At 41.4% G+C, this 20,323-nt stretch overlaps 1 protein-coding gene and 1 non-coding gene across 3 annotated transcripts in view; both read left to right on the top strand.

Annotated features, from left to right (window-relative positions):
• The window catches only part of BICDL1 (BICD family like cargo adaptor 1), a 107,660-nt gene that overhangs the window by 48,283 nt on the left and 39,054 nt on the right, over positions 1-20,323 (top strand). The window lies entirely within an intron of this gene.
• Positions 10,311-10,412, top strand: LOC115837162. Its single transcript, XR_004032192.1, has one exon. It is a non-coding gene; the product is annotated as a small nucleolar RNA U13 (small nucleolar RNA).

Raw genomic sequence — 20,323 nt, forward strand, 5'->3', positions numbered from 1 at the left:
TTGGGTTTCATGTCCTGCTTGAATGCAGTACTACAAGTTGCTCAGCGCCTAACATGTTGTCTTGCCTGTGGTAGGTGTTCAGTAATCGTATGTTGAATGAAATAGGTACAGCATTATTTGGAATTATTGCCTTTGTTGTATTTGTGCTCTTCTCTGGTATGTTAGTTTTATTAATAAATGTTCATTTTGATTTCTAAAGCACCTTCTCTCTCACCTAGAGATCTGAGGAGACAGGTTATTTGGAACTGGTTCTTTTTTGCTTGAAATAATTTTTCTAGCCTTTAAATAAGCCTTGGTCTGGAGGTTTCACATATTCATTTCTGTCTTTTTAAGCTTCCCTGCTCCCGAGAATTTTCAGGCTTGTAAGACCACGTGCAGTTCATTAATATTCTCCATCCTAGCATCCCAGATAGACATAAGAAGTTGACTGACAGTAAGGAAGCAGAGAGGAGTTTAAATAGAATAGTGCTCAACAGCGAGAGAGAACTTTATACCTGAAAGCTTCCACAGACATTAATCAATTTCCAACACCTTGGAGAAGTAGGAAATTGATTTTTATTATGTATTTAATAGCTGAGCAAATGAGATATGCTTTTAATCTCCTAACTCTTCCTGAGACGGTGATGTTCACTTAGAAGCAACTCTATTTGTTTAAAATCATAAAGACATTCTTTGTAGCCTGGTCTACATAATACATTCCTACTTTTTTAAAATATGAGTTTGTTTTAACAGACTCATCCTTTGACCTTCCATCCTTCTCAGAAGTAGGCAACTGAGTTAATCAACTTCAGAGTCTACTGGTTTCATTTCCACAAGCCAATTCACTTGGCAGGGACCAAACTACTCTTGCTCCCTCACTATCCTAGAGAAACAAGAAAACAGATGCCTGCTCAGAACATTAAGCAGTGTCTAATTGCCTTGGAAGGTGACCTGGAAGTGGGTAGTTTGTCCCATGCTTTTGAAGCCCTGGGTAGACAGAGGCCAGATTCTTCATGCATTGCTCATATCCATCCAGTGAGCCAGCAGCAGTTGGGAATGGAGTCCAAAAATAGCTGATCCCTGTCCCAATACTTATTCCTAAAGCAGTGGTTCCTAACCTGTTTTCCACCAAGACACATGCTCAAATGCTTCTGTTACCTTCAGTTTGCCCGAAGGGCTAGCCGTAACTACACCTTTTCCCTTCCACCTGAGAAAACATAGTGAGCATTTTGAATTTGCTCTTAGTGATATTTTTTGAAGTAAAGGATTTATTAATCAGTAATAAGAAATGACTTATAACACGTCTTACAGTTGATTATGACCAAACATCAATGCGTTCATAGTTAGAGCTTTATATAAGTGTTTGTATTTTTTTTTTTTTCAAAATAGTATGTGGACATTGTTAGAAGTCTCTTGATAGATTTGATTTCTTTTTTAAAAAGTCTCTCCCATCCCACCTGCTCACATTAAATGTAGTGAATTTTTTTCATTGTTGGTTTTCTTTAAATCATTATGTTGATTTTTTTCTTTAAATCGTGTTTTGATTGATTGACTGTTGTGAGCCAAGACTTTTCTGAATGCTGGAGAGGTTGCAGAAGTTGAGCAACCCTTTTCTTTGAGGAGTCTAATGCTAGTAATAAGGCCAATTTTAGGGAGATAACTTACTGTATTGGGAAAGTCATAACCTCTTTGAAGTTCAGTTTCCTCATCTAAAGAGTAGGTTAATAATACCTGTCTAACAGGGATTATTTTGAGGATTTAATGAAATAGTTCATGTGACACCAGTTGGCACTGGTGCCTGATTCAGGGTGGGTACTCAGTACAGTTGTTAATTCCACTTGCATCTAGAGAACCATGCAAGAGACTGTCATTAGATTCTTGAAAATATGAAGGCTACTTTTAAAAATATGAATTAGAAGACAAAAACAAGGCCGGGCGCGGTGACTAACACATGTAAACCCAGCACTTTGGGAGGCAGAGGCGGGCAGATCACCTGAGGTCAGGAGTTTTGAGACCAGCCTGGCCAACACGGTGAAACCCCATCTGTACTAAAAATACAAAAATTAGCCAGGCATGGTGGCACACACCTATAGTCCCAGCTACTCATGAGGCTAAGGCAGGGGAATCGCTTGAACCTGGGAGGTGGAGGTTGCAGTGAGCCAAGATAGTGCCACTGCACTTCAGCCTGGGCGACAGAGTGAGACTCTGTCTCCAAAAAAAAAAGAAAAGAAAACAAGAACTGACAGCTGGAGTTTATTAGAAAAGGCTTCATGGGCCAAGTGCGGTGGTTCATGCCTGTAATCCCAGCACTTTGGGAGGCCAAGGTGGGCGGATTATGAGGTCAGGAGTTCGAGTCCAGCCTAACCAACATGGTGAAACCCTATCTCTACTAAAAATACAAAAATTAGCTGAGCGTGGTGGTGCATGCCAGCAATCCCAGCTGCTCGGGAGGCTGAGGCAGAGGAATTGCTTGAACCCGGGAGGCGGAGGTTGCAGTAAGCTAAAATCACGCCACTGCACTCCAGCCTGGGTGACAGAGTGAGACTCCATCTCAAAAAACAAAAACAAAAACACACACAAAAAAGAAAAGGCTTCATGGAGGATGTAGGATTTAAAGAGGCTCTAGAACTTAGATTATCAAACTGTAGGTATTATAAGGATAAGGAATGGACAGATTCTGGCCTGGAGGAGGAGTTTGGGCTCTTCTACCCTCCCCCACTTTCAGGGAGTGTCACCAATTTCTTAGCCCCACCTACCGTATTACCTTTTCAGTGACTTCACAGAAAATAATTCTGTAACCAGTGTGGTAAAACCCTATGGGGCTAATCCATATTAGCATTACTACTCTTTCCATGGCAACCGTCAGTCAATCCAGAACCTTATAGTAAGGCAAAATGTAAGAAGCATTTTCATCAACAAATACCCAGTTTTACTGGTAGAATGTCCCACTGGGATGTTACCAGACTACCTAGCCGCTATATCCAAAATCAAAACTCTGTTATTCCGTATTTCTTTTTCTTTTCTTTTTTTTTCTTCTGAGAGTCTCGTTCTGTCACCCACGCTAGACTGCAGTGGTGCAATTTCTGCTCACTGCAGCCTCTGCCTCCTGGGTTCAAGCCATTCTCCTGCCTCAGCCTATCGAGTAGCTAGGATCACAGGCACCACCACGCCTGGCTAATTTTTGTATTTTTAGTAGAGAATCGCTGTTGGTCAGGCTGGTCTTGAACTCCTGACCTCAGGTGATCCGCCCATCTTGGCTTCCCAAATTGCTGGGATTAACAAGCGTGAGCCACCGAGCCCAGCCTTCTTTTTCTTTTCTTTCTTTTTTTTTTTTTTTTTTTTTTTTTTGAGACAAGGTCTGGCTCTATCATCCAGGCTGCGCCATCTTGGCTCACTGCAACCTTCACCTCCCAGGCTCAAGCCATCCTCCTACCTCAGCCTCCTGAGTAGCTGAGACTACAGGCATACACTACCACACCCGGCTAATTTTTTTGTATTTCTTGTAGAGACAGAGTTTTACCATGTTGCCCAGGCTAGTCTTGAACTCCTGAGCTCAAGCCATCTGCCTACCTGAGCCTCCCAAAGTGCTAGGATTACAGGTGTGAGCCACCGCACCTGGCCCTATATTTCCATGTTGGAACATTTAATAGGAAATACTTTTTTTTTTTTTTGGAGACAGTCTCACTCTGTCGGTCAGGCTGGAGTGCAATGGCATGATCCCAGCTCACTGCAACCTCTGTCTCCCAGTTTCAAGCAATTCTTGTGCCTCAGCCTCACGAGTAGCTTAGATTACTGGCATGTGCACCACACTTGGCTAATTTTTGTATTTTTAGTAGAGGAGGGGTTTCGCCATGTTGGCCAGGATGGTCTCAAACTCCTGACCTCAAGTCATCCACCTGTCTCACCCTCCCAAAGTGCTCAGATTACAGGTGTGAGCCACTGTTCCCAGCCAGCAGGAAATACTTTTAAGAACAAATCTTGCTATGAATTTTTTTCTGTAAGGAAATAGCATTGTGTTTGAATTCTTGTTGAATAGTTTGTATAAAGTGGATATAACAAATAAGGTAAAACTGAGAGGGAGAAGAAAGATTTTATATCTAATTATGTAGAATTTGTGACTATTGATAATAGTTAGGGGCAAGGGCCAAAAATCAACATGATTCCTCTTCTATCAGTTTTACTCTAAAGGGAAGATTGAAATATAAAATTCTTAATATTTAAATTTTACCGCTGAAACCTGAACTCGTTATGTAATATGGGGGTTTTACAGACTGTTTCGTTCCCCGTTACAGACAACCTTAAGCCAAAAATGAGTTAATATAGACATGTTTTCCCTGTATTCAAATTTGTCTGCTATGTGCCTGGCCCACTTCCGAGTGCTGGGGTTATGGCAACAAACAAAACAAAGGCCTAGACCTTTTGGAACTTACATCAAGGGCAGAGGGGGGGTGCAATAGCTCGATTAACAAAGAACTATCTGTCAGGTGTAATAAGCGCTACAGAGAAAAATTAAACAGAGGAGAGGAATGGAGGTCGGCACAGGTAGGGTTAGAGTGAACAAAGGAGGCCTCTCTGATAAGATGATATTTGAGAAGAGACCCGAGTGGAGTGCAGGAACAGGCCTCGTGAATGTCTGAGGAAAGCATGTTCCAGGCAGAGGGGAATCATATGCACAGATTTTGAAATAAGAGTCTGCTCAGCAGGTCTGAGGGCAGCAAGTAGGCCAGTATGAGTGGAACAAAGAGAATGCAGCGGAGAAAAGAGGAGATCTGAGATAAGATTGGGATGCAGGGAGGAATCCTGTAGAATCTTAGAAGTCACATGGTAAGGACTTTATTATATTTTATTCTGAGTAAGAAAGCTTCTAGAGGGTTTTGAGCAGTGACATAGTCTGACCTGAGTTTCTGAGAATTGCCCTGCTGTAGAGAGTAGGCTGTAGGAGGGCAAGGGTAGGAGCAGGGAGACCAAGTAGGTGGCTCCGCAGTCAGTAGTCTTGGTGGGTGGCGATGCTGGCTGGGACTAGGATGGGAGAGTGGAGGCGGGGAGAAGTGATAGCATCCTGGATATTAATTTTACTCAATAAATCTCATATAGCACCTATTATATGCCAGGCACTGTTCCAATGGCTTTGTAAATATCAGCTCATCTCATACTCATAATAGTCCTCTGAGGTATATTTCAACAGTAGAGTCCACAGGATATGTGGATGGGTTGGATGTGGGGTGTGAGGGGAAAATCAGAGATGATTCCTGTTTGGGGCCCAAAACTCCTAAGAATGAAGTTGTCATCTCCTGAGAAGGGAAGAGTCAAGGAGGAGCATGTTTGGGTGGAGGCCCTCAAGTCAGGAGTTCAGGTTTGGACATGTTGAGTGTGACACACATTAGTGTTCCAAGTGGATGTGGTAAGTAGGCAGTTAAATATAAGAACCTAAGTCAGGCTGGGTGCGGTGGCTCATGTCTGTAATCCCAGGACTTTGGGAGGCCAAGGCGGGGTGGGTCACCTGAGGTCAGGAGTTTGAGACCAGCCTGGCCAACATGATGAAACCCTGTCTCTACTAAAAATACAAAAATTAGATGTGTTTGGTGGTGGGTGCCTGTAATCCCAGCTACTCAGGAGACTGAGGCAGGAGAATCGTTTGAACCCGGGAGGCGAAGGTTGCAGTGAGCCGAGATCATGCCACTGCACTCCAGTCTGGGCGACAGAGCGAGACTCCACCTCAAAAAAAAAAACAAAAAACCAAGAACCTAAGTCAGAGAAGAGGTCAGGGAGGTCAGGGCTGAGGGCTGGAGATAAATTACAAACGAGATCTCAAAGCATTCAGGAAGAAGTGCCAGTCTGGTGTCTATTTTTTTGCTAAACCTAACCAGAAGTGGACACAAGGGCTGTGTTTTCCCTTGGGTGTGGTGGTGTAGTAGCACTCTCATTGGCTTTGGGGTCAGACCTACATTTGAATCCTAGCTCCATCATTTACTAGCTAAGTGACCTCAATTATGTGACCTAATCTCGGCTAGCTTCAGTTTCTTTATCAATGAAATGGGGTTAACAATACTCATCCTGTAGCATTGTTAAGATAAAATGAAGTAGCCTAGGTATGTTACCTAGAGCAGTACTTGCACCTAGAAAATGCTAAATAATATTCATCTTCCTTTTCCTTGGATTTAGTTTGTTGAATTCAACCCAGACTAACAGAAGAAGAGCTTGTCTTCCAGGATGAAGGAAGTCTGAATTTACAGCCTATTCCCGTGTACACGTATTTTGGGGCGTGCCTATTTAATGACAAGCTCCAAAAAAAAAGGATTTGAAATCCATCTCTTATCAAATGAGAATGACTTTATAAAAGAAAAGACTTTCGTGAGATTTATAAAGGGAACAGAGAAAATAGTCGTGAGTTCTGAGTATTAAAAGATTGCACATGCAAAAGCAGGGTGAGGGTGTAGGTAGAAACACCGAGCAGCAAATCCATGGATCAGTCATGTGTAATTTACATCAAAGGCTAAGTAAATCTACTTGAGCCATGGAGATGACCTATAGGAGGAAATAGTGCCCTTTCCTGGGGTTGAGCTATGTAAATCAAAGGGAATTATCTCATCAATTCTCTGGTGATCCTGGTGGAACCTTGCTAAAGGGGCACTTGTGGGCTTAAAGTTAATCCCACTTCTGTTTTCTACAGTCATAGCTTGACTTTTGCAAGAAGCCCTCACTTCAGGTGTTCAGATTTTATCTCATACAGTACACATTTGAATACTTGCCATGTGCCATGTACTTTATTAGGGAAGCAAAGATAAATAGGAGATATAATTTCTGCCCTTAAGTCCTTTCCAGTCTAAGAGAAAACAGACATGTAAACAGAGTGTGTGCTAAGTTCTCTAATAAGAGTATTGCAGCACTGCAAATAATGTAGTCATTTTACCCGGGGATCTTACAGTGGCGATATGGAAGTTATGTCTGAACTGGGCTGTTAAGGTTAAGAATTTATCAGGTGAAAATTTGAGGAAAGACATTCCAAAAGGGGCTATATCGTGAACAAAGTCAAAGAGGCATGTTCAGGGAAGAAAAAGCCATACTGTGATTAATAGTCTTGTTTTTATGGTGGTGGGAAGAAGAAATTGACCACCAGTTTGGAAAGCAGTTTTTCCCTAACCCTTCTCCAGTTCCAAACAAGAACATTTTAACTTTGTAACCTTCTTTTTGGGTCTAAGAAGTCTCCTGGTGAACCATATGACCAAAACGGGTCACCACCCGCGGGGTTGAGGGGGCGGGGGAAGTATTGAAAAGTATTAAAAACACTAGAGAGTTTTCTTTCTTTATTAGGATTAGACATGACTGCTCTTTCCTGAGAGAATCCTGAATGTGTCCCTGTGTCATCACTTGTCTCCAGTGAAAGGTTCCTCAGGGTACACCCCAGCCCGTTTCCATCCCTGTTCTAAGTTAAAGTTTGCTGAGTAGAATGTCATTTCAACTGCCTGTCTTTCCCTAGCCTTCCTGTTTATTACAAAAAGGTTCTCAATTTCTTTTCCAAGCATTTTCATGCAATCTCCTTTTGAAAGATGTGAATAAACATTTCACATTCCAGGAAGCCCAAGACAGTCATAGTATTTCCACCCTTGAAGAAACAGAAGCCTGTTCCAAGGTGGACATGTTCTTAGGAACTATGCAGTGCCTCAGTTGAGCTGGGTGGCAATTATTTTAGCTTGGCTGCATTTTTATATCCACTCTCCCCCTTTAGCTGCAAGACCTTTCAAGTCCTCTCTGTTACTACTACCTACCATTCGTGGATGAAAGCAGGTGCCTAAACTCCCTACAACTCTGCCTCTGTTAGGGATGTCCTTCTCTCCATCCTCCATCAGTCCCTGTGCCAGATTTTCTTAAGCTGTGTCTTCAGGCTCTTTAAGGTCTGCTCTTATTTACATTTAATCTGTTAGACTTTTCTGTGCCAGTGACTTAAACATCAGCTCTAAAGTCAGAGTTGATCTTTCAGGTTATTAGAGCTGGCTTATAATAATGATGAAGGTGAATACAGTAACGGCAATAGCTAACACATGTACTGCCTACTGTGTACTAGACACTGTTCCAAACACTTTACATATATTTATTTCAGTCATACAACCTTATGAGATAGGTACTACTTTCTCCTAAATGTAAGGGAAGAACCTGAGACACAGAGAATTAAGCAGTTTGCCTGTGGTCACACAGTACAGTAACTGATAGAGAAGAGACTATATTATTTTTAGACCTTGAGTTTTCCACAAGAACTATGTCTTATTTATTTCTGTATCCCCAGTTCAAAGCATAGTAGTGTTCCATCCATGTTGGAATTAGTGCAAAGTGCCAGGCCATCAGGTTAACATAGGAGATAGTGTCATTTTGGTTAAGAAAAAAAGACTGAATCAAAAGCTCCAATTACGAGTACAGTGTAGTGTATTGGGAGTATCTGGGACCTGTTTTATTATGAGTCCTCATAGAACATTTAAAAATAAAATTAAAAGATGTATTCTGACTTCTGAAATGTTTTATTAACCAGCAGTAGGGATCTGACATTGAATAATAGTCCTCTTCCAGAAACAAAAGCAGTATTAATATTTGTCCTTTTTTTCTTTTTCAATTAAAGCTGGTGCTGCTGGAGTTGCTGGTCTTTGATGCTGCGGGATTACATTTCTGATAGTGAGCGAAAGGATAATAACAAAACTTTTATTGTGCTCTAATTTAGACATTAGTTCAAATGAAACAAAATTAAACATGCCCCTATCTAGTGGATGTATACCTTCTAAATGGCACGTAGTGGCTTTTATACATGCCTCCTATAAACAGTATGACCAGGAAAGCATTGACTTTATCAGGCATTCCCTCACAATTGTTAGGGGCATCAGACCATCCTCATTCCAGGGGATGAGTTTTTGTCATCCCTGGAAATCATCCAATATCTGACTATTTGTTTTTGACTTAAAAGGGGTAATGAAATGGAAAGAAACTGAAATGGGAGTCAGAAGCTAACAAGTTCTGTGGTCTTGGGCAGGAACCTTCATGCAAATTGTATCTTTATGGGCCTAACTTTGTTGACCCGTGCCTCAGTTTCATCACCTGCAAAATTAGGGTTTTGAACCAGATTATCTCTGAAGTTTCAACTCTCAAGTTGCATGTTTTCCTTTGAGCTAAAGCCAATATTCTATTTGGAATTTTTGCTTTATCATAAATAATTATAGCTATAGTGTATTACATATAGCTATAGTGTATTACATATTTAACCTGTGCTAAACATTTCATATATATTATTGCATTTTAATGCTAGCATAACTTAATCACCATCTTTCAGATGAGGAAACTGAGGTATAGAGTGGTTAGATAATTTTTGAAAGTCATACAGCTATGTACTTTGTTTATTCTTCCCTTAAGATAATTACTATATTTTTGCCTTATTTGTGTACTTCTCAAATCACCTGCCAGTTTATACAAATATTTATTCTGTGTTTTATATTGGCTGCTTCATAAGGGCTCATCTCATCTTCAGCTACTTAAGAATGAAGATTGTGTCTTATACTTTATATCTCTCACAGGGACATGAAACTGTACATTTCCAAAATGGAAGGTCTTTTAAAAATAAAAAAAAAAAAAGCAAATGACTCCTTTCCTCCCTCAATCTTTCTAAGCTTACACTTTCTGAAATTTGTTATGATTATTATATCACTCTCCCCAGCCTCATTATTACTGAAATTCCTGATCTTTGTTTGATGTTACCAACACAATTTTTTTTCTTTCACCTTTCTCCCTAGATGTTGATGTCTTACGAATTTACCTTTTTGTTTTTTTGTTTTTTTTTTTTTTTTGAGACGGAGTCTTGCTCTGTCGCCCAGGCTGGAGTACAGTGGCGCAATCTCGGCTCACTGCAAGCTCCGCCTCCCGGGTTCACGCCATTCTCCTGCCTCAGCCTCTCCGAGTAGCTGGGACTACAGGCGCCCGGCTAATTTTTTGTATTTTTAGTAGAGACGGGGTTTCACTGTGGTCTCGATCTCCTGACCTCGTGATCCACCCGCCTCGGCCTCCCAAAGTGCTGGGATTACAAGCGTGAGCCACTGCGCCCGGCACCTTTTTTTTTTTTTTTAAAGAGGGAGAGGTCTCACTGTGTTGCCCAGGCTGGAGTACAGTAGCTATTTGCAGGCACGATCATAGCTTGCCGTAGCCTTGAACTCTTAGGCTTTATTTCTCCTGATTATTAAGATAATACAACCTCCATATTTGCAAACATCTGGATTCTGCTAAGCCTAAGTTTTGTTTTAGTTTCTTCTCCTTTAGCCTTTCACTGTCAAGTGCGTTGTTGTTAAAATTACAGGTCCTTGATCTTTTTGTAGTTCCTAAACATGATGATTGGGCTTTCACACTTGTTTGAGGTGTGTCTTCCTCAAACCTTATTATAATGTCAGCACATTACCTGTCTGATGTGGGAAAAAAAAATTACAGGTTCTTGTTTCCTGTGATTTGCTTTTCCATTTTTTCCCTATTGCATTTGGTTACCTATCCCTCACTCACTCTGTGACCAAGGCATCTCCTCTGGGCCTCAGTTTCCTCATCTGTGTAATGAAGGAGTTCACATAACTGATTTTCTTTTATTTTGGTAAGGCCCAGCTCTGACATCCTTGAAATCTAAGATGGTACCAGATCTGTCTTTTCTGTTTCATACCCAGTACCTAGGATAAATCTAGCCACACAGAAAGGCTTATTAAACTTTTATTGACATTTATTTTAAATTTGGGGTCTGTGTGTCTACTCTAGTTTCTTGGAGATTTTTTTCTTATTTTCATTCTGTAGTTACCTACTGTATATTTAAACTTTTATTTCTCAAGGACAGTTTGTTTCAGCCTTGAAAGATGCTTCATTCAGTTCAGTTCAGGCATTTCTTGGCCAGGCACTGGACTAGCTACTGGGAATGCAAAAATGAATTAGACGCTGTCACTGTCTTTAAAAAGCTTCAAATGAGGTGAAGGACTCATAAGAAGATAACTCATAAAATGTAATATGTCCTCTGCTAGAGTTTGTGCCTGGGGTGCTATGAGAAGAACGCAAAGGAGGGTCCCTCTGGAATGCCAAGGAGCACAGAAAGCTTCTGGGAAGAGATGATGCTATAGCTAAGTCTAGAAGGACAGAGTTAGTCCTGTGAAAAATAGGGAAGAAGCATGCCTAGGGAAAGAACAAGGATAAAGGGGACAGAGTTACAGGAGATAGAAGGTTGGCAGGGGACTGGCCTTGGAAGGCTTTTTGTGCCTGTTTGTAATAGGGAACTACTAAAAGATTTCAGCAAGAAAATGTCTTTTCATATTACATTTTTATATGTGTCTTTATTTTAAAGAGATCTGCTAACATGGGCCCTATTCGTGGTCGTTAGGGGAACCAAGTGTTTTCTCTGGAAAGGTCATCTTTTATCTTCTTTTTAAGATTATCTTACTTAGTCTTTGGCATTCTGCAGTTTCTTTATGATATATCTAGGTGTGGATTTCTTTTTGTTTCTTCTGCTTTGGTTTCATTGGGCATCTTGAGTTTGTGAATTGGTGTCTTTCATTGTTAGGAGATTATCAGCCATTATCTCATCAAGTATTGCCTCAGTCCTATTCACTCTGTCCTTTCTGGAACTGCAGTTTAAACTTATGGGGACTATACTAACATAGTGCTTCTATTTTCCATCTTTATCTCTGTATTGTAGTGTAGATAATTCCTTCTGACTAGTCTTCCAATTTGGTAATTTTCTGTTCAGTTGTCACATGTATTCTTAAACTCTGTCCATTAGGTTAAGAAGAAACTGGAAAGCTTTTTATTCCTCCAAAGTAGGTTATGCCATTTTACACTCCCACCAACAGTGTGTGGGAATTCCAGTTGTTGACATTCCCAGTATTTTGTGTTGTTGTTCCTTTTAATTGTAGCCTTCTTATGAGTATGTAGTGGTATCTCATTGTGGTTTTAATTTACATTTCCCTGGTCACTAATGATGTGGAGCACTTCTTCATGTGCCTATTGGCCATTCATTTATTTTTGTCTTTGAAGTATCTGTTCAAATGTTTTGCTCATTTAAAAAATTACGTGTCTTTTTATTGAGTTAGAGGTTTTTATATATTCTGAATACAAGTCAGATATATGTGTTATGAACATTTTCTCCCAGTCTGAGCTTTATAGATCTATTCTATTTTTTTTTTTTTTTTTTTTTTTGAGATGGAGTCTTGCTCTGTCACCCAGGCTGGAGTGCAGTGGCGTGATCTCGGCTCACTGCAAGCTCCACCCCCCGGGTTCACACCATTCTCCTGCCTCAGCCTCCCAAGTAGTTGGGACTACAGGTGCCTGTCACCACGCCCGGCTAATTTTTTTGTGTTTTTAGTAGAGACAGGGTTTCACCGTGTTAGCCAGGATGGTCTCGATCTCCTGACCTTGTGATCCACCTGCCTCAGCCTCCCAAAGTGCTGGGATTACAGGCGTGAGCCACTGAGCCTAGCCCCCTGGAGATATTTTTAATCTTTTATTTCTCTAAACATAGTAGCATTGTCTTATAATCTATATCTGATAATATCAGGATGTGAAGTTTTTATGAATCTGTTTCTACCAGTACTTCCTAATGAGTCCTTGTTTCCACGGATACATGTTTGTTTTTAATTTTTTTACTATAATATTGTTTTTATTAGAAAACTATTTATGGAGATTATTTGATCTTTGGATTGAAGGTACCATCCTCCAAAGAGGATTTGCGTTTTCTTCTGTTAAGTGTCTTGGGGGCACAACTAGTCTAGGATTTTAAAAAGTTAGACTTAAAAAAGAAGCTACACCTCTGCCCGGCCGCCCATCGTCTGGGAAGTGAGGAGCGCCTCTCTCCGGCCGCCCCGTTTGGGAAGAAGTGAGGAGCGCCTCTGCCCGGCCGCCCCGTCTGGGAAGTGAGGAGCGCCTCTGCCCGGCCGCCCCGTCTGGGAAGTGAGGAGCGCCTCTGCCCGGCCGCCCCGTCTGGGAAGTGAGAGGAGCGCCTCTGCCCGGCCGCCCCGTCTGGGAAGTGAGGAGCGCCTCTGCCCGGCCGCCCCGTCTGGGAAGTGAGGAGCGCCTCTGCCCGGCCGCCCCGTCTGGGAAGTGAGAGGAGCGCCTCTGCCCGGCCGCCCCGTCTGGGAAGTGAGGAACGCCTCTGCCTGGCCCACCTATTGTCTGGGAAGTGAGGAGCGCCTCTGCCCGGCCGCCCCATCTGGGAAGTGAGGAGCGCCTCTGCCTGGCCGCCCCGTCTGGGAAGAAGTGAGGAGCGCCTCTGCCTGGCCGCCCCGTCTGGGAAGAAGTGAGGAGCACCTCTGCCCAGCCGCCCATTGTCTGGGATGTGAGGAGCACCTCTGCCCGGCCTCCCCTTCTGGGAAGTGAAGAGCCCCTCTGCCCGGCCACCACCCCGTCTAGGAAGTGAGGAGCGTCTCTGCCCGGCCGCCCCGTCTGGGAGGTCTACCACGGAGGCCAGAAGCAATGTGGGGGCTGGACGTGGTGGCTCACGCCTGTAGTCCCAGCACTCTGGGAGGCTGAGGCGGGTTGATCACTTAGGGCTAGGAGTTCGAGACCAGCCTGGCCAACATGGCGAAACATATGAAAAATACAACAGACAAACCAACCAACCCAGCGACAACAAAACAGGTCTACCCTGGAGTCATACTCTAATTTTTTCTGTTTTCCTCCCTTTCTGATCCTTTATCCCACTTTCTTTTTCTTCCTCTTCCTTCTCCTTCTTCTTTGTCAAATAGAGGATTGAGTTATTATCATTGATGCATACAAAGTTCCTCTCTCATTTATTTTCTTTAATTCCCACTCCCCATTTCTATTCCCCGTCTTCCCATGTGCAACCTTCCTAATATGTTTGATACGCATCTTTTTATTTGTATGTACTTTTAGAAAATGTTTATTGTTTTGTGTGCAAAAAAAAATTAATAAAAAAATAAAATAAAATAAAAGAAGCTACAAAAGCAATATAGATTCTCAAATACTGTTCATCTAGCTCCCCCTAATGTTAACATCTTTTGTAATCATAGTGCAGTTATCAAAACCAGGAAATTAATATTGGACACTACTGGCCGGGCGCGGTGGCTCACGCCTGTAATCCCAGCACTTTGGGAGGCCAAGGCGGGTGGATGACGAGGTCAGGAGATCGAGACCATCCTGGCTAACACAGTGAAACCCCGTCTCTACTAAAAATACAAAAAATTAGCCAGGCGAGGTGGCGGGCGCCTGTAGTCCCAGCTACTCAGGAGGCTGAGGCAGGAGAATGACGTGAACCCTGGAGGGCGGAGCCTGCAGTGAGCCGAGATCACGCCACTGCACTCCAGCCTGGGTGACAGCGAGACTCTGTCTCAAAAAAAAAAAAAAATTGGACACTACTATTAACTAATCTACATATCTAATGGAATTTTGTCAGTTTTCCCACAAATATTCTTTTTCTGCTCCAGAATCCAATTCAGGCTTCCATGTTGCACTTAGTTGTCATGTTTCTTTTCTCTTCTCCAATCTCTGCCAGTTTCTCAGTCTTTGTTGTTGTTGTTGTTGTTGTTGTTGTTGTTGTTTTGAGACACAGTCTCACTGTGTTGCCCAGGCTGGAGTGCAGTGGCACGATCTCGGCTCACTGCAACCTCTACCTCCCGGGTTCATGTGATTCTCCTGCCTCAGCCTCCCAAGTAGCTGGGACTACAGTTGCCTGCCACCACACCCAGCTAATTTTTTGTGTGTTTTTAGTAGAGACGAGATTTCACTATGTTGGCCAGGCTGGTCTTGAACTCCTAACCTTGTGATCTGCCCACCTTGGCCTCCCAAAGTGCTGGGATTACAGGCATGCCTTGTTTTTCTTTCCCCTCCCCTCTCATCCCCTCCCCTCCCCTTTTCTCTCTCTCTTTCTCACTTTTTCTTTCACCTTCCTTCCTTTCTCTCTTTCTCTCTTTCTCTTTCTTTCTTTCATTTTAATTGATGACAGTTCATTCTGAATAGTCTTTGTTTCTCTTGAACTTGATACTTTTGAAGACTATTGATCAATTATTTGGTACAAAGTCACTCATTTGGGTTTGTCTAATGTTTTGTCATAATTAGATTGAGGTTATTCAGTCTTGCCGAGAATAGCACAAAAGTACAGTTGGGCCCTTCTCAGTACGTCATACGGAGGACATGTGATGTTGACTGCTTGGTTAAGGTAGTGTTTGCCAGGCTCCCCACTATAAATGATTTTTCCCTTTGTAATTAATAAATCAGTAAATCTTATGAAGAGATACTTTGAGGATATGAAAATATCCTGTTTCTCATGAAACTTTTGCCACAAATTTTAGCATTCATTCTCTAGTCTTGCCTGCAGCAGTTACTGTGATGCTTGCCTAATGATGATTTTCTTTTTTCTTCTTTTTGAGACAGAGTCTCACTCTGTCACCCAGGCTGGAGTGCAGGGCACAATCTCGGCTCAGTGCAAACTCTGCCTCCTAGGTTCAAGCAATTCTCCTGCCTCAGCCTCCTGAGTAGCTGGGCACTACAGACTACAGGCACCTGCCACCACACCTGGCTAATTTTTGTATTTTTAGTAGAGGTAGGGTTTCACCATGTTGGCCAGGCTGGTCTCAAACTCCTGACCTCAAATGATCCACCTACCTTGGCCTCCCAAAGTGTTGGGATTACAGGCGTGAGCTACCGCAGCCAGCCTGATTTTCATTTCTTTTATTTGAGATGGAGTTTTGCTCTTGTTGCCCAGGCTAGAGTGCAATGGCGCAATCTCGGCTCACCACAACCTCTGCCTCCTGGGTTCAAGTGAAGCGATTCTCCTGCCTCAGCCTCCCGAGTAGCTGGGATTAGAGGCATGCGCCACCACGCCTGGCTAATCTTGTATTTTTAGTGGAGACAGGGTTTCTCCATATTGGTCAGGCCGGTCTCGAACTCCTGACCTCAGGTGATCCACCTGCCTTGGCCTCCCAAAGTGCTGGGATTAGAGCATGAGCTACTGCGCCTTCTATTTTCATCATTTCTTCTACATTTATTCTGTAAGGGAGAAGAGCCCTTTTCCCCCTGTTTGTTGATTGAATTGTTTATCAGTGTAGACTCATGAATATTTATCCTATGTGTTATAATCCATTACTGTCATTATTTGTTTATTGATTAAATGGTCCTTGCCTTAGCCATTAGGAGCTCCTTCAGATTGACTCCTGTGTCAACCATCATTTTTTCATGTGCCACCATCATTTTTTGAGCACTTTCTTACTTTCCAGTACCATGAGATATTCCAGGCTCATCCTGTATTTTTCCTGCCCCAACCCTGAAACTAGCCTTTTCTCCAAGGAGCCTTCATTCATTTATTAGAGAATGGTATTTGGAAAGCAAGATTTGAGCACTATGTGTGTATTGCTACTAGAGTGTCATTGTATGTAGGTCCTCTCAGAGGACAGAGCTAGGGAATAAGTATATGTATGCTCATAAACACATGTATGTTTATCAGACTCCTCATTTGTGTATATAAAAAAATTGTAAGGCCAGGCGTGGTGGCTCACCCCTGTAATCCCAGCACTTTGGGGGGCCAAGGTGGGCAGATCACCTGAGGTCAGGAGTTTGAAACCAGCCTGACCAACATGGTGAAACCCTGTCTCTACTAAAAATACAAAAAAAATTAGCCAGGCGTGGTGGTGGGCGCCTATAATCCCAAAAAAATCGTAACTTTTTTTTTTTTTTTTTTTTTTTTTGAGACAGAGTCTCCCTCTGTCACCCAGGCTGGAGTGCAGTTGTGTGATCTCAGCTCACTGCAACCTCCACCTCCCAGGTTCAAGCGATTCTCCTGCCTCAGCCTGCCGAGTAGCTGGGACTGCAGGTGTGCACCACCACCCCTGGCTAATTTTAGTGCATTTTTAGTAGAGATAGAGTTTCACCATGTTGGCCAGGGTGGTCTGGAACTCCTGACCTCAAGTGATCTGCCTGCCTCAGCCTCCCAAATTGGTGCTGGGATTACAGGCATGAGCCACCTGGCCAGGTTTTCTTTTCTGAAGAGTATTACTCTACCTTGCTGATACAGTAAGCTTGTCCAGTCTACTTCTACTCAGGTAAGTTTTTCTACCACTATGCCAGTGACATGTCTTCATCAATGCATTATAATTGCAAAATATGGGGAAATCCCACGTGCCTAATATTAAGGGAATGGTAAAGGAAATACTTGATGGAATATTACAGTCCTATAAAATGAGGATTAATAATAATAGGCCGGGCGTGGTGGCTCACGCCTAGTCTCAACACTTTGGGAGGCTGAGGTGGGCGGATCACTTAAGGAGTTTGAGACCAGCCTGGTCAACATGACGAAACTCCATCTCTACTAAAAATGCAAAAAAAAATTAGCTGGGCATGGTGGCACACACCTGTGGTCCCAGCTACTCGGAAGGCTGAGGCAGGAGAATCATTTGAACCCAGGAGGCGGAGGTTGTAGTGAGTCGAGATCGCACAACCGCACTCCAGTCTTGGCAGCAGAGCAAGACTTCATCTCAAATAATAATAATAATGTAGAAATGCTATTGATATAATGCTAAGTAAAAAATTATAACAGTAGGATTGTAAATCATTGTACACACACATATATGTAGAAAGATTGGGGAAAAAATAAAATGCTAGCAGCATTTTTAAAATACCCATATTCTGCAGTGGGATTTTGTTACATTTAAATTTTTTTTTTATCTTGTGTAAAATGTGATTGTGATGATATGATTATAGTAACTATAATTATCATCGCTATAGTATTACCTATATCACAAGATTGAGAGAATAAAGTTACATAATACTTATCACTTGGGCATGATGTGTAACTCTTGGAAGAGATTAAGTGACTGTAAAATATTGATATTATTATTCCTGTACATATTCTTAAAGGAAAGCTACATCTAAAAATCTCACAACACATTTTTTGAAGATATAAAATACATTTTAATAATTATCTTACAGTTTTATTAATACTTCAAACACCACACCTTCACAGTTGCAGACATTTTCACACAAGTGTATTAATTCATGTTATTCTTCCAAAAATGTCGTGAGTCAAACCAGTTAGGTTTGAGTTATTTTCTTATGACCATTCAGTTTTTACAGATTCCACATTTCTGTTACTCCATGCTCTATCATCTAAGATTCTCAAGGTTTACATTTTTTTCTGAAATGGAAAAACAAGCTTTTAAAGAAATTCATCATAATTGCCCATGAATCCAATAAGATTGCATTATATAATAACATAAAGCCTCTCTTCTTCAATTTTTTATGATGTGTTATATGCAATATTAGAGTTTCCTTGTATATTTATGCTAGTCTTGCCAGATCTAACGTGAAAATATTTTTACCCCAATGTTATCCGTACTACTTATGTGTAAGTGTTAGACTATGTTAACATTTATCTCTAACTTCTAAACTTCTTTTGGGAGACAGTTTGTAATGTCAGTTTTCAACAGGAAACCTCAACCTTTTAAAACAAAGTAGAACAACGAAATATTACTAAATAACTTTCTCTATGTGAATGAATTTATACATCTGTCCTAATCATATATCTCCTTTCAGTGACAGTTTCATTTAAATTTTAAAATAAATGTCATCATCCTCATTGTCACTGTCACTGCCACCCCAAAAGGTGCCTATTATCCATCATGCCCTGGCAAAAGAAAGTTTGAGAATTTTATCTCTTAAGGTAAAACTCAATTATTCAGGCAGAATATTAAAATAGTAGATCTTTCCTATGATAATTTCTAAGTTTATTAGTTCATTTGTTTTCTTTCAACAAATAAGTAAAATGGATGATACTCATGTGTAACTAATGCAATTTCCTTCCCTCCATTTAACAAGAAAGTGTGTAGTGAACAGTTCTGCTTTGGCAAGTTTAAACAAGCTTAATCTAAAGGTTTTAGTTTGGGGAAATGTTCGTATGTTATTAATCATGTCCATAAGCAAAGAAATGATGGAACAGCTTTGTTCAGTGGGGAGGAAGTAATCTGTCCTAGATGGTACTCTGACCAACAGGGTAAGGAACACACTGTTACTTTGTTTTGCCAACTTGAGGATTCATTAAATAATAGTAGCCCAAACAAATTATAAGAGTTTATTTCAGATAGTTGGGAGTGTGCGTTAAAATTTTTAGCATTCTGTAACAGAACTAGAGATTTTTCAAATGTTTTTTGTTTCGTCATGCAATCTGTATTCAGTGAAAGTAAAAGAGACTTAAGTTTTGAAGATATTAGAAATAAGTATCTACAAACAAACAAAAAATAAGTATCTAAAGATTAAGGCTGGGCGCGGTAGCTCAAGCCTGTAATCCCAGCACTTTGGGAGGCCGAGGCAGGCGGATCACGAAGTCAGGAGATGGAGACCATCCTGGCTAATACAGTGAAACTCCTCCTCTACTAAAAATACAAAAATTTAGCCGGGCATAGTGGTGGGCGCCTGTAGTCCCAGCTACTCAGGAGGCTGAGGCAGGAGAATGGCGTGAACCCAGGAGGCGGACCTTGCAGTGAGCCGAGATTGCGCCACTGCATTCCAGCCTGGGTGACAGAGCGAGACTCCATCTCGAAAAAAAAAAAAAAGATTAAAACATTTCATAATACCCAATGGTGGCAGAGTATTGAGAAACAGGCATCAGGTGTATTTGTACTGTTGATAGGGATATAAATTGATGCAACCTTTTTAGAGGACTGTTTTGCAATACCTTGTTCAGAGTGAATGTGCATATTCTTTTACCCAGTGATTCCACTTATGGAAAATTACCCACAAGCACAAAGATGGGTGAACAAAGATATTTTTTGGAGCAATGTTTATAATAGCAAAAAAAATTGGAACACTCGAAATGCTCATCAGTAGGGACTAGTTATGATATAAGTACTAGATAACCATTAACAAGAATAAGGTAGATCTACATAGATATATATGAATAGAAAATTTCTTGAAGGACTCCCAAGAAAGATCTAATAGTGATTACCTGTGGTGGGTGGCACTAATACTAGGAGTAAGTAGAGATTTTAGCTTTCATTTTAATTCTTCAATTTTCTTTTTTTTTTTTTTTACTCTGAACATTTGTAACTTTTATCATAGAAAAAAACCTGAGTTTAAAATGGAAAGAAAAATGCTTTAACTAAAGTCTTGCCATCTATTTTATATTCACCTATGATTTCAAATGTTTTTTGCCACAACTAATTACTGGCTGCTTAGTTAGGCTTGGTAGCCAAAACTCATCATTTTGATAAGTAAACTGTAAGACTTGTGTCTGCCATTTTCTGCTATAAGAATGAATTGAGGCCGGGTGCAGTGGCTCATGCCTGTAATCCTAGCACTTTGGGAGGCCAAGGTGGGCAGATCATGAGGTCAGAAGTTCAAGACCAGCCTG

The sequence above is a fragment of the Nomascus leucogenys genome, chromosome 10, assembly GCF_006542625.1.
Source record: "Nomascus leucogenys isolate Asia chromosome 10, Asia_NLE_v1, whole genome shotgun sequence".
Lineage (NCBI taxonomy): Eukaryota > Metazoa > Chordata > Mammalia > Primates > Hylobatidae > Nomascus > Nomascus leucogenys.